Source organism: Nuphar pumila, chromosome 9 (genome assembly GCF_984573655.1).
Source record: "Nuphar pumila chromosome 9, dmNupPumi1.hap1.1, whole genome shotgun sequence".
In the NCBI taxonomy this organism is placed as follows: domain Eukaryota; kingdom Viridiplantae; phylum Streptophyta; class Magnoliopsida; order Nymphaeales; family Nymphaeaceae; genus Nuphar; species Nuphar pumila.
Genome location: NC_143257.1, coordinates 79,728,466 through 79,741,795, shown reverse-complemented (window position 1 = coordinate 79,741,795; position 13,330 = coordinate 79,728,466).

Sequence of the window (13,330 nt, the reverse complement as noted above, 5' to 3'; positions counted from 1 at the left end):
CTTCTGAGGAATCTGAGTCAGTCGAGGAAGAATCAAAAGAAGAAGAGCAGATTGTCTACAAGCAGAATCCTCCAAGGCAGTCCATAAAAATAGCTGTAGAAGAGCCTGAATCTGTCAACAAGCCCAAGTCTGGGGCTCCAGCAGAAGACCTGATGAGCAAGCAGATGAAGGATATGAATCGAGCTATTAAGGATATTCAAGCCAAGGGTAAGGGCAAGCAGACCTACACCGGCGAAGATTTCTATGATGGCCTAGATGGGGATGATAACCTGGAGAATCTTCCCCGCAAGTTTCTCAAATTTGACGGGACTGGCAACCCTAAAGCCCACTTGGCCACATTTTATGCAGAGTGCAGCCGTTTCAGGAAAGATAACAGGGCTTTGTTCATCTGTTTTCCCCGCAGTCTGGAGGGTGTAGCAGCCAGATGGTATGCTGATCATGTGAATCCTATCGAACTACGAGAGTTCGATAAGGTAGTAAATCTGTTCATTGAGCGCTTCTTATTCAACACTGAAGCCTCACCTACATTAAATCATCTTTACAACCTGAAGCAAGGAGAGACTGAAAGAGCAGGTGATTTCATTCACAAGTGGAGAAGCACCTGCAATAAAATGAAGGTACCCATTCCTGAGGAGCACGCATTGCAGGTGATCCTCAACAATTTCTCTCAGCCTATAAGGAGCCTCATCGTCACTTCCCCGGCGAAATCCTTCATCAAGTTGATCGAGTGAGCTGAATGGCTCGAAGCAGGGATAGAAAGTGGGCTTTACGAGGGCACACCCCTGGTCAAGAATGTCCAAGACCAGAAGAAGAAGGCGCAATTCGCTCATTCAGTTGATGCCTCCTGCAATAATCTTGGCAGTAGCAGCAAAGGAAACAAGAACAACAGTGACAGTGGTCCGAGAGTAGATCAGAACAAGGGGCAGAAGGAGAAAGCGTATAAGAACAATGACAAGCCGCTTCCAATTGGCATCCAACAGAAAGGGGATCTTCAAGAGAAGCCCAAGTACATCAAGTGGGAGAAAGATCGAGTCTTCACTCCTTTAAATCAAACTATGGAAGTAATTCTGGATTACCTGTTAAAGCACGGGATGATCAAACTCCCTAAAATAGCGGATCCTCCCGTAATCTTGGGAAAGTTCAAGGACCAATTTTGCAAATATCATCGGGCAACGGGGCATGACACAGAACATTGCTTCGTCCTCAAGCATATGATACAAGACTGCATTGACAGAAGTGAGCTGATAGAGGACGAGGAAGAAAAGCAGCCAGCAGTCCTGACAGAACCATTCCCGGACCACTCGAAGAATTAATGAAGCCAAAGTTTTTGTTTGCTTTCGTTTCTTTTTGTCAGTTGTCTTGTAGGGGCTAGTCAACTCAGTCTTTTATGAATCTTTTCCTTTTAAAAGTTCTTGTAAATATTCAGTTGTTATCAAGCCTTTGCTTATCAAAAGAAATGTCGATTTCCTTTATATCTTTTATATCCAATGCTTTTGTTCCCTTTGCCATACTGGGGCATTTAAATTCCTGTTCTTTTCAGAATGCGAGACAATCCTGACATCATTCATAAGAGAAATGATATTACCTATGAGGGCTTTTTCAAAAATCATGAAATTTTAAAAATCTTTATTATGACCAAGGAGTTCAAATATTCTTTGGTCTAACCTTTGACAAAAAATCAACCCTCGTGTTGATCATGTCTTCAAAAATAAGTTTTTCAAACCATTATATTGAAAGATCAACCCTGGTGTTGGTCTTATCTTCCAAAATGAATTTTAAACTTTTATATTCAAAAATCAATCCTTGTGTTGATCTTATCTTTCAAAATGGATTCTAAATCTTTATATTCAAAGATCAACCTTTGTGTTGGTCTTATCTTTCAAAACGGATTTCAAATCATTATAGATCAACCCTTATCTTTCAAAGTGGATTTCAAAACCTTTATATTCAAAGATTAATCCTTGTATTGATCTTATCTTCCAAAAGGAATTTCAAATCTTTTTAGTCAAAAGATCAACCCTTGCGTTGGTCTTATCCTCCAAAATTGATCTCAAAACTTTTCAAAAATCAACCCTGGCGTTGTTCTTATCTTTTAAAATGGGTTATAAATCATCAGATTCAAAGATCAATCATTGCATTGGTCTTATCTTCCAAAAATGGGTTTTAAATCATTATATTCAAAGATCGACCCTGTGTTGGTCTTATCTTCCAAGATTGGTTTTTTTTAAGCATTACCTTCAAAGATCAACCCTTGTATTGATCTTATTATCAATTTTGAATTGTTATTTTTATAAATCAGATCTATTGTTGATCTTCTTCTTCAAAATTAGGTATTCAAAACCATATCCTTCGAAAATTAACCCTCATGATGATCTCTCATGTTTGATTTAAAGGATCAGATCTCGCGCTGATCATTCTTCTTGTGGTGGATTTTCTTCCCCCAAAATGATTTCTCATTTATCTTTTAAATAAACATTTTTCTTCCAAAGATCCCATGTGCAGACAGGATCAGAAAAACTCCTTTTTCTCAAATCTTATAAATTTTCAGTCAATTTTTGGTACTTTTTATCTGTTTCGTTCGTTTTATTCATATTTTATCAAGTTTACATCAATTTTATCATATTTTATCAAGTTTATCAATTTTTTTTTTTAAATTCCATTAAATTTTATCAATTCTTCTACCCTTTCAGGTTAAGGGATAAACCTGACCCTCGTTGTCCGAGGTGCTTCCCGCTCAGGTTAAGGGATAAACATGACCCTCGTTGTCCGAGGTGTTCCCATTCAGGATAAGGGAAAATTCTGAGACCCCTCGTAGGAGCAATAACGCTACCTATGAGGATTCTTTTTGTAAATACAAGTCTTGTCAATCTTTGTTAAATTTTCTAGATTTATATCAATTTTCCTTTATTCAATTTTTCTTAAAATTCTATTCTTTTTCCCATTCAGGATAAGGGAAAATCCTGAGACCCCTCGTAGGAGCAATAATGCTACCTATGAGGATTCTTTTGTAAATACAAGTTTTGCCAATCTTTATTGATTTTCTAGATTTATATCAATCCCCCTTCATTAAAACTCTTTAAATTCTATTCTTTTTCCCATTCAGGATAAGGGAAAATCCTGAAACCCCTCGTAGGAGCAATAATGCTACCTACGAGAATTCTTTTGTAAATACAAGTTTTGTCAACCTTTATTGATTTTCTAAATTTATATCAATTTCTCTTCACCTTCTTAAAATTCTATTCTTTTTCCAATTCAGGATAAGGATAATCCTAAAACCCCTCATAGGAGCGATAACGCTACCTATGAGGATTCCTTTTGTAAATACAAGTTTTGTCAATTTTTGTTGATTTTCTAGATTTATATCAATTTCCCTACATTAAATCTCTTTAAACTCTATTCTTTTCCTCATTCGGGATAAGGGATAATCCTGAAAACCCGGCCTTTCTTCTTGCTTCGATCTCTAAATATCTTAAATAGGCCAATCTCCTTCCCGACTCTCAGTTGAAAAACCTAGTGTTCGCATTGGGTATTTTGCTAAGTTTCCAAATCTAAAAATCAAGTTCATCAGTCCTCGTGCTGTTTGTCTCTCAGAAAGTCTCAATCTTAAATCAAGCCATTAAATGAAATGTCTCAGCTACTTCGCTGGTCGTTAAATGATTAAATGAAATGTCCCAGCTACTTCGCTGGTCGTTGAATGATTAAATGAAATGTCTCAGCTACTTCGTTGGTCGTTAAATGATTAAATGAAATGTCTCAGCTACTTCGCTGGTCGTTAAATGATTAAATGAAATGTCTCAACTACTTCGCTGGTCGTTAAATGATTAAATGAAATGTCCCAGCTACTTCGCTGGTCGTTAAATGATTAAATAAAATGTCCCAGCTACTTCGCTGGTCGTTAAATGATTAAATGAAATGTCTCAGCTACTTCGCTGGTCGTTAAATGATTAAATGAAATGTCCCAGCTACTTCGTTAGTCGTTAAATGATTAAATGAAATGTCCCAGCTACTTCGCTGGTCGCTAAATGAAATGACCCAGCTACTTCACTGGTCGCTAAATGAAATGTCCCAGCTACTTCGCTGGTCGCTAAATGAAATGTCTCAGCTATTTCGCTGGTCGTTAAATGAAATGTCCCAGCTACTTCGTTGGTCGCTAAATGAAATGTCCCAGCTACTTCGCTGGTCATTAAATGAAAGGTTCCAGCTACTTCGCTGGTCGTTAAATGAAAGGTCCCAGTTTTTACTGGTCATTAAATGAAAGGTTCCAGCCCCTTCGCTGGTCGTTAAATGAAAGGTTCCAGTTTTACTGGTCAGAATATCCAAAATCATAGATTACAACTAAAGGTCGCATCAAAATCTATATTGAGTAAATATTTCACATAGAAGTCATGAAAAATTTGCCAATTTGCTAAAAATATTTGTTGATTCCAAATAAATCTTACTGCACAAAAGAATTACCTCGGATTACTTCTAGTATTTTCTTCATAAAAGGTGAAACTCTTTGCGAAAAAGAGGTAAAATTCAAATCTTTTTCCTGTTGATCAACCAAAAGGATGAAAGAAAAATCCTCGGTATGATTAGTGAAATAAATATTCGATAACATTGAAAAGCCGGAAGCGAATTGATATTGATCATAGCTATGATGCATGTTTAAAGACGATTTCTTGGCAATTAAACAGTGGAAATATCCTAAGCCATAAAAGACTCCACTTAATTCATATCACCTTATCCAATTTAAAGCTGCAATCAAATATCGGCAAAAGGGATCTCTCAATTGTCGTCAAGATGAAGGCGAATTAAGCGAGTAGACCCCCGGGGCCAAAGAAGATTTGGATCATCTACCGAGATGAAGGAGTTTGTGAAGGATCCTTTCAGGGAAAGTTCAGATCACCGTCGAGATGAAGGCGGATGTGATGGACCTACCGACAAACCCTAAATGATATTTGATTTCAGCCATCATCTAAATACCTTTTGAGCCAATATCATATATAATCCTTGAGAAAAAGAAGGATCGAAGCATCTCCGAGATGAAGGAGTTTGGGACGTACTCTTCCTTGAAAAAAAGAGAAAAGTCAGGACACATCCAAATGAAGGATGATGTAAAAAGCCCGAAAAAGTTCAATGACTCAAAAAGAGTGCAAGAAGATCATCATGAGAAAACACTCAGATATCAAACTGCCTAAATTGCCAAAAATCATCTTTTCTCATGCAAAATTCTTTTATCAATGTCTTTCACTACTTGCTTTTATGAAATTGAGAATATTTCTTCTCCTCTCATATCAAGGAAATGGATAGCTTCCTCGAAGAAAATCATCAGCGCTAAAATTTTGAATTTGACTCTTAAAACCGAGGAGTTAACCTCGTTGGAGAAATACTCTAGGTAAAAAGAGGGAATATCTTTTGCACACATACGCACATTTTCAAGCGTTGAAGTCAACTATAAATTATTGGCAAAATTTTCTAGATATTCTAAGAAGGAAATAAATAGTCAGTATCCATTTTGATGCAACCTAGCGTTGTTCATATCTTCCAGAAGAGTTACCCCATTCAGTTGAAGTATCTCTCCTGTCCCATCACGGTTTCAAGAAATCCGTATGGTTGTTCCCATTCAGGTTAAGGGTCAAAACCTGTACTTCCTGCGAGAGGTCATTAAATTCAAAAGTTGGTTTCAGTCTCAGCAATGAGACGCCCAAGTTCATCCATTTTTCAAGCTTTAAGGAACCCCATTTTCTTCCTCCTTTCGTAAACCCCTTTCGGATTTGTTTGTCCAAACTCCGAAGGTCCCATCATGGTCTCTTCACTCGAGGACTCCATATGGTCGTCCCTTTTCAGGTTTAGGGTTAAGCCTGAACCTCGTGCATCGAGGTATATTCCTTTTTTAGGTTTGGGTTAAACCTGAGTCTCGTTTCGACGAGGTGTTTCCTTCCAAGTCCCATCATGGTTCTTCCCATCGAGGAATCCATGCTTGGATCCTATTTGAGCTCCATCTCACAAAGCTTTCTCTCATAAATGTCTCATCAAAGTCCTCATATATTCTTTTCCCCATTCAGGTTATTTTGATATATTTTCGTCCCATCCAGGTTAAGGGCTAAACCTGAGTCATTCGAAGGCTCGTCTCGCCTCATTCATGAGACTTGATCAAACTTCTTATCTTTCATCATTTTCGGGAGCTTCGCCCAAAGTCCCACCACAATTTCCTCATCTCTATCATTCAATCATATCATTTTCAAGGATTTCGTCCTCCCAAGCCATTTAGGACAATGTTTTAAGCCTAAAAAGCCATAAATTCCTCCACACCCAGTTCAGATTTGCTGACTGGGGCATTGTCAAAATTTGGAGTATTTTCTTTGCCAATAAGCTCGGCTTTCAACCGGCTTAGTAGCAAAGAGGGGCATCTGTGAACACCCCAAATTTTTCAAAATCTTTTAAATAATCCCCTTTTGCCCCTAAATTAATTTTTTTTGAGTAAATAAGTTATTTTAAATCTAAATTCTGGTTCATTTCTCAAGTTTTATTGAAATTAAATTCATTTTATATGTTTAAATTGATTTTGGATCTGGATCCATTGCCCAGATCCAAATCTGAATCTCCTTGTTCAAATTTTAAATTAAAATTATAGAAAATACCAAAAATAGCCTTTAAATAGCTCGGATAGTCCATTCGACATCCGTTTGGATCCATCACATTGTATTTATCGATTCGAGTGTCAAAACTCGAACATTTTCTCAAAACCTGGGTTCAAACCCATTCTTCTGAAGAAACTTTCCCCAAAATAACCCTGATCTTTCAGAAAAATTCTCTTATGAATATTTTGAAATTTTGTAAAATTAGTATTAATTTTCTTAGTTTTAGAGTTTTTTTTTTTTTTTACAAATATATGCTTAAAAAGAAAAGAACAAAAAAAAATAATAAAATCAAGAATCCGAAAAAAATTTAGAAACTAGGTAATCTTTTTTTTAACTTTTTGTTAAAACCCTCTGATTGAAACCTCTTTTTGAAAACAAAAACTATTTTTTTTAGAAAAGTTATGAAAAGGAGGCCCCTCTTGGGAATTTCAAAAAAATTGCAACGGCCACCCCCGTTCACACCCTCCATCGCCTCCTCTCTCGCTGGATCTCCCTTCATCCTGAACGAACTCTCCCCTCTCGTTGCCTATATAAGCAGGCCCCCACTGCAGTGAAAAAAGGGGGGAAGATCTCTTCTGAAGGATTCCATCAAGCGTTCACCATCAACCAACATCGATCCATTTCATCTTTTTCCCCTATTCCCTCCCTCTCTTCCAAATTCAGAAGTACCTGCAAGCCAGAAGAACCAGAGAGCTCCCCCTCTGATTCCACCAGAGGAGTATCGATTTCCTCTTTCAAAAACTTTTGCAAGACCAAGGTAAGAAGCCCCTCCACATTTCAGTTTTTTTTTTCTTTCTTTTTATGTTTTCGTTGTCATCATTCATTTTCCATCTTTGATTTCCAGTATCCTTTTTTTTTTCTATGTTTCTTCATGCATCTGGGATAGGATCAATCTGCATTATAGTAGTATTGATCCACCTACTGCTACATTAACAGAGTCTTCTGATTCTGACATCTATTTCTTTGCTCTTTAAATTTTTTATTTTATTTTATTTGTCTTCCTTTTAGATCAATCGATGATTCCATTTATTGTTTATTTTCCGATCTCTGTATAGTTAATTTCCCGTTTCAAATACCATGTTATCACCATCGTTTTTCTTTCTCTTTTGATTTTGTAAGGCATTTCACATAATCGACGATTCTTTCTATTTTCTCCCTTTGATTACCGTCAGTTGACAGATTAGGGAGTTTGGGCTTCACGGCAGGTGATTTTGGAGAATGACTACTTAATTTCCATCTGTGAGTGTTACTGATCAGTTGTAAAAATTTGCTGATCCCTTTGTTGAATTTATCTATATATACCCATTGACCTCCTCGTATGATCTACAAATATTTTTTTTTTCTTCTTCCACTAACAGAGATTTAAATCCACAGATCGACTTGTTGGCTTATTTGCTGTGTGATTAACACTTCTTTAAATTTGTTGGTCCTTTTGTTGGATTCATATATGAGGTTGGCTGATTATTGAGAAGCGCCCTTTTGAAATCTCTTACCTGCGTGAGCACAGATGCTGACACCATTTCCTCCATAGTTGGTTCAGGTACCGAACTCTGGTTCAGTCAGTGTTCTACCCAATTCTAGTTTCATTTCTGCTAAAGCCATTCATTCTCACTGTATATAGCTTGTTTTATAACCTGTAATTCCAGATTTTTTTTTTCTTTGTTCCCTGTACTTGTTATAACATAACATGAGATTCCACATGCTTCAATGAAATATACCTGAAGTGCCATATCTGTTGTCTAAAGGGTCATAGATTAGAATCATTATCCCAAGCATTTTACGCTTTTCATGTATTAGAATCATCATCCATCATGAATATCATCAACAGTGGTAACAAGCTGTTACACCAATGCTGTGTTGCAAAGCTTAGCCATGCCATTCCATCATTTATTACTTTGCTCAGCATGGGTCAAATTGCAGAGATCGATTTACTGTCAATCGATCTGTTGCTGAAAGTAGTTCACCAAGCTGTTATAATAGCTTGAGAGACTAATCTGCTGAATGATAATGTTCAAACAGCATATTATATTAATTTTAGCATGACAATCACATTGATTTTATTTGCCGATTTATTTTTCTGAATATTGAATTCAATCCATGCTTATTGCAAATTTTACATCCGTTATATGCCTTGCATTTGATTATCACCTTCACCCCGTAGCAAATTCAGTCCAACATCTTTTGCTTTAGTAGCTGGGCACTTGTTTATTTTCTCTCTCCGCACTTGCATATGATCAGATCCAATCTGACATCAAGTCTGATCTCCTGCTCTACTCACCCTCGCTGTAGCAATGTTGCTCAGAATATTTATATAGCTAAAAGGAAATACATGGCGTCAGTTGTAATCCAAAATATGCTCCAGGATGACTACAAGGCATCTACTTCACTTTGCTTTAAATGGAGAAGGTGAGCTGTGAGGGATATTACCCTTTTGCAGAAATAACAAAATTCTGCTTGGGCAAATAGGTATGAACATGGGTCGCAAGATCTGGGTGGGTTTCTCAGATTCAGCAGTTTTGATTACTCTAGGGATTAATGCTTTTGGAAGTGCTTCAGGCACTAAGAGCTTTCTTGCCTCTGTTAATGACCATAGTGGTGCTCCGTGAAAAGATTTAAACTATTACCTACCAAGCTTATATTGGGTTCATAAGACCTCTTGCATATGTTCTGTGCGTAGAATCTAATAGGTTTAAGCTTTCAAAAAAAAAAAAAAATGAATGATTTGTCTTCATATTCTACAAGCTTGTTGATGCTTCAAACTTCAAGTTGGGAAAATATACAGGTTTCACATGATAAGATTGAGCCTCTCAATGAGCTATCATTGCATCTACACTCCACCACAAGCTATCCATATCTTACAGTATTTTTCACTGTCATTAGCTTGCCATACTCCTATATTTCAATTCATATCACTGCAGCAACACCCCTGTATACCAACACCACAACTTGACTATACAGGCTGTCATCACAGTCATAATACCACCTTAGCCCCTGCCCATCTTCACTACATCACAGTATGTCACTGTGGGCCATTCACAGATCCAATTTCCATCTGGGAGTCTTGGATCAGAGTTTTTTTTTTTTTTTTGTTACATTTTTTTCAATGATCATTTGTTGTTTAGGAGCAATGGTACTGCCAAGGCTACCACATGCCTACAGTAGTGTTTGCCCAACACTGTTATGGCCTTCATTTCATTCATACCACAACCTCTATACTCACCGACCATCACCGCAGCACCTTGCTGTTGTATACCTTATATATCTGCTGAACATCCTATACTTATACAAGTCCAGCATCATCTTTTACTGTTTATTTCACTGCAATTACATCCATCATCCCCTGCTGCCACTCCTGTATAAGCATGTTGCATATTCATACCCCTTTGTATATATTCATTAACACACTTTCTCACTAGTCTAGTATACCATATATATACATTTACATGTGATCCTCTTCATGAATCTATGCATCAAAGCATAACCATATGAACATTGACCCTTCATATGGTATTTTTCGGTTTTTTGTATATTTCCATATCTTATCCTATGCTAACTCAATGTTTTACAGGAAATACATGAAAATATCTACCTTCTTGGAGATTCTTTCAATTTTTTTTTTAATCAGATTCAAGTTGTAATAGTTAGATTTGAATAAGAATTTACATTTCCTGTCTTAGGTAGAATGAATGAGCATTATAAAATCACAAATTACCTGTTTTCATGCATCTTTTCCTTTATTTCTCAAAATCTCACATTGGTGAAACACGAATGGCACGTGCACCATTTCGTAAGAGGTAAATCAATCCTAAGTTAATGATCCGCATCAATGGCCATAGTCGGGGTGTGGACAAAACTTAGGATTTTTACCTTTTACGAAATAACATTGGATCCACACTGGATCCGTTTTCAAAATTCATCATATTTTCCTTAAATATCTTCTTCTTTTATTAGAATTTAACTTAAAATTAATTCAAAATATATACCAATGGCCATAGTCAGGGTATATTGAGAGTTAATTTCATTCTAAATTCTATAAAAGCACCAAATGTGTTTTATTCTTCACTTGAATTTAAATATAGATTATTATATAATACATTCAATGACCATAGTCAAGGATGTATTATATTTTCAATCCTATTTTAATTCATTTAAAGAATGGAATAGCTTTTTTTCAAAATCCAATTTTAAAATTTAAATTCATTCATCATATAGGGTAGAATTGCATCATATTTTTAAAATATCCTTTTCATAAATCCAAGTAATTTTTTCCTTCATTTCTCAGATCAAATCCTATTCATAAATTCGAATTCAATTCTATTTCTCAAAAGGATTCAAGAAATCAATTTCAAAGTCCCATTTGACTTTGAAACTTCAGAATCATCTTGTATTTCAAAAATCCAAATTCTAGCTTAAGTTTAAAATCTAAATTGACTTTGAAATCCATTTGTATATCTAAAATTCAAATTCTAACTTCAAATTCAAAGTCTAAATTGACTTTGGAATTCATTTTATATATTCAAAACTCCAATCAAATCCAAAGTTTAAATTAACTTTGGGATTCTCTTTATCTTCTAAATTTCAAATTCAAACTTCAAATTCAAAGTCTAAACTTGACTCTGAAATTTATTTGTATATTCAAGATTCAATTCCTAAAAATTTATTCAAACTTGGAAATATGGATTCATCTTCTAAATTCCAGATCCAAGCTTCGAAGTCCAATTTGACTTTGAAATTCATTTTGCATATTCAAAATTCAAATTCTCAAATCAATTTTGGAAATTCCAAATCCAAAATCGGATCAACTTGGACCCAGCCTTCTAAATACAATTCTACTTTGGATCTCAGACTTCAGATCCAATTTCATCTTAGGGTTCCAGAATCCAACTCTACATTGGATCTCAGACTTCAGATCCAATTCTCCTTCAGGATCCAGAATCCAACTTCACCTTGGATCTCAGACTTCAGATCCAAATCCATCTTAGGATCCAGAATCCAATTTCACCTTGGATCTCAGACTTCAGATCCACAATCTATCTTAGGATCCAGAACCCAACTCCATATTGGATCTCAGATTTCAGATCCATTCCATTTCAGGATCCAGAACCCAAAAATCCATCTTAGATTCTAAAAACCTTGGATCCCATTCTTTTTAGGATTCAGAATCCAATTCCAATTCTCGATTTCAATTCCATTTTCGGATTTAAATCCAGATTTTCTTAAATCCATTTCCATTATTAAATACCATTTGATTTTCTCAGACCCATTCTAAGATTCAAAGCCAATATCACTTTAAAATTTCATCTTCTTCTCCTAAATCCATGATTCAAAAGTCCATTTCTGACTTTGAAAATTCATTTCCTTTTCATTTCAAAGCTTTAGATCATTTTTTCTCCAAGTCAAGATTCATTCTTCCAAAAACTCTGATTTACTTCAAAAACTTAGAACTTCTCTGATCTATCCCAAGTTCTAAGTTAGATTCAATCATTCCTTCACTTCCTTCCCAAGTTCATCTCAGAATACTTGGAAATTTCCAAATCAATTTTCAAAAGGAGCATACATTTTTTTGCATTGCACAAGCATGATTCTTTATGCATTTAGAGTTAGAATAAATTCTTAGATTATATTTAGGCAAAGCAAAGAGGCATAGATTCGATCCTTGGTTCGATTACCCCTGGTAAAGGCGCCAGGAACGGTCGAACCTCGTACCGACGAGCGAATCTCGTCTCCCCATCTTTCCCGCAAATTTTCAAAACGGAGGCGAGTTAAATTTCTAAATGTTTTCAAATTAAGGTCAAGTGAAAACCCGCAAAATAGTTCCTCTTCTCTTTTTTACTTTCTTTCTTTTCTCTTCTCTTTCTCTTTTTCTTTCTTTTATTTTCTCCCTTCAAAAAGGAGGAAAATAGAGGTTGGAAAAGGAAAAGAGAAGGAAGAGAGAGAAACAACGAAAGAGGAAAAATTTTGCGATGATCACATCGCCTAATTCGCCTTCATCTTGACGACAGGTGAGAGATCCCTTTTGCGGATATTTAATTGCAGCTTAGGTGATTCTGAGGAGACAGGGTTTGGGTGAATTCTCTCTTTTCTAGCACTCAGGATATTTCCACTACCTCGTCCTTACAAGAATAGCCTTTAAAGATGTGCCATTGACTGCGATCAATATCGATCATCTACGGCTTTTCAATAACATTGAATCTTCTTTTCTGGCCATATTGAGGATTTATCCTTCATCCTTTTGGTTGGCCAATAGAAAGAATTTGAGTTTTGAATCTCTTTTCGCAAAAGCTTCACTCTTTTGGAAGTGATGCTGAAGGTAAATTGAGATAGAGATTAGTGCAATAAAGATTCTGAAATCAACAATTGATTGACAAATTTGATAAAATTTTCTTGAAATCCCTAGTGAAAGTGAGTATTTGAAATCCGGCTCAACACATCCGTGACGAAAATTCTCCTCTCTTTTTCCCCAAAAAGAGAGACTCAGGCTTAGCCCTTACCTGAATGGGAATTGGGAAATACTCCTCTCTTCCCTGAAGAGGAGGTGTTTGCAAAACGAACTTTCGAAGAGAAATTGAGCTTTCGTCAAAGCTCCCTAATATTAGGCTTCTCTTATGGAAAGGGGGCCGATAATAGTGAGGTCTGAAAATTGGGTCATGAAAGGAACGAGTCCATCACACTCTCCCTGCAAGGGGGGGTCCTTCATGACGAAGATG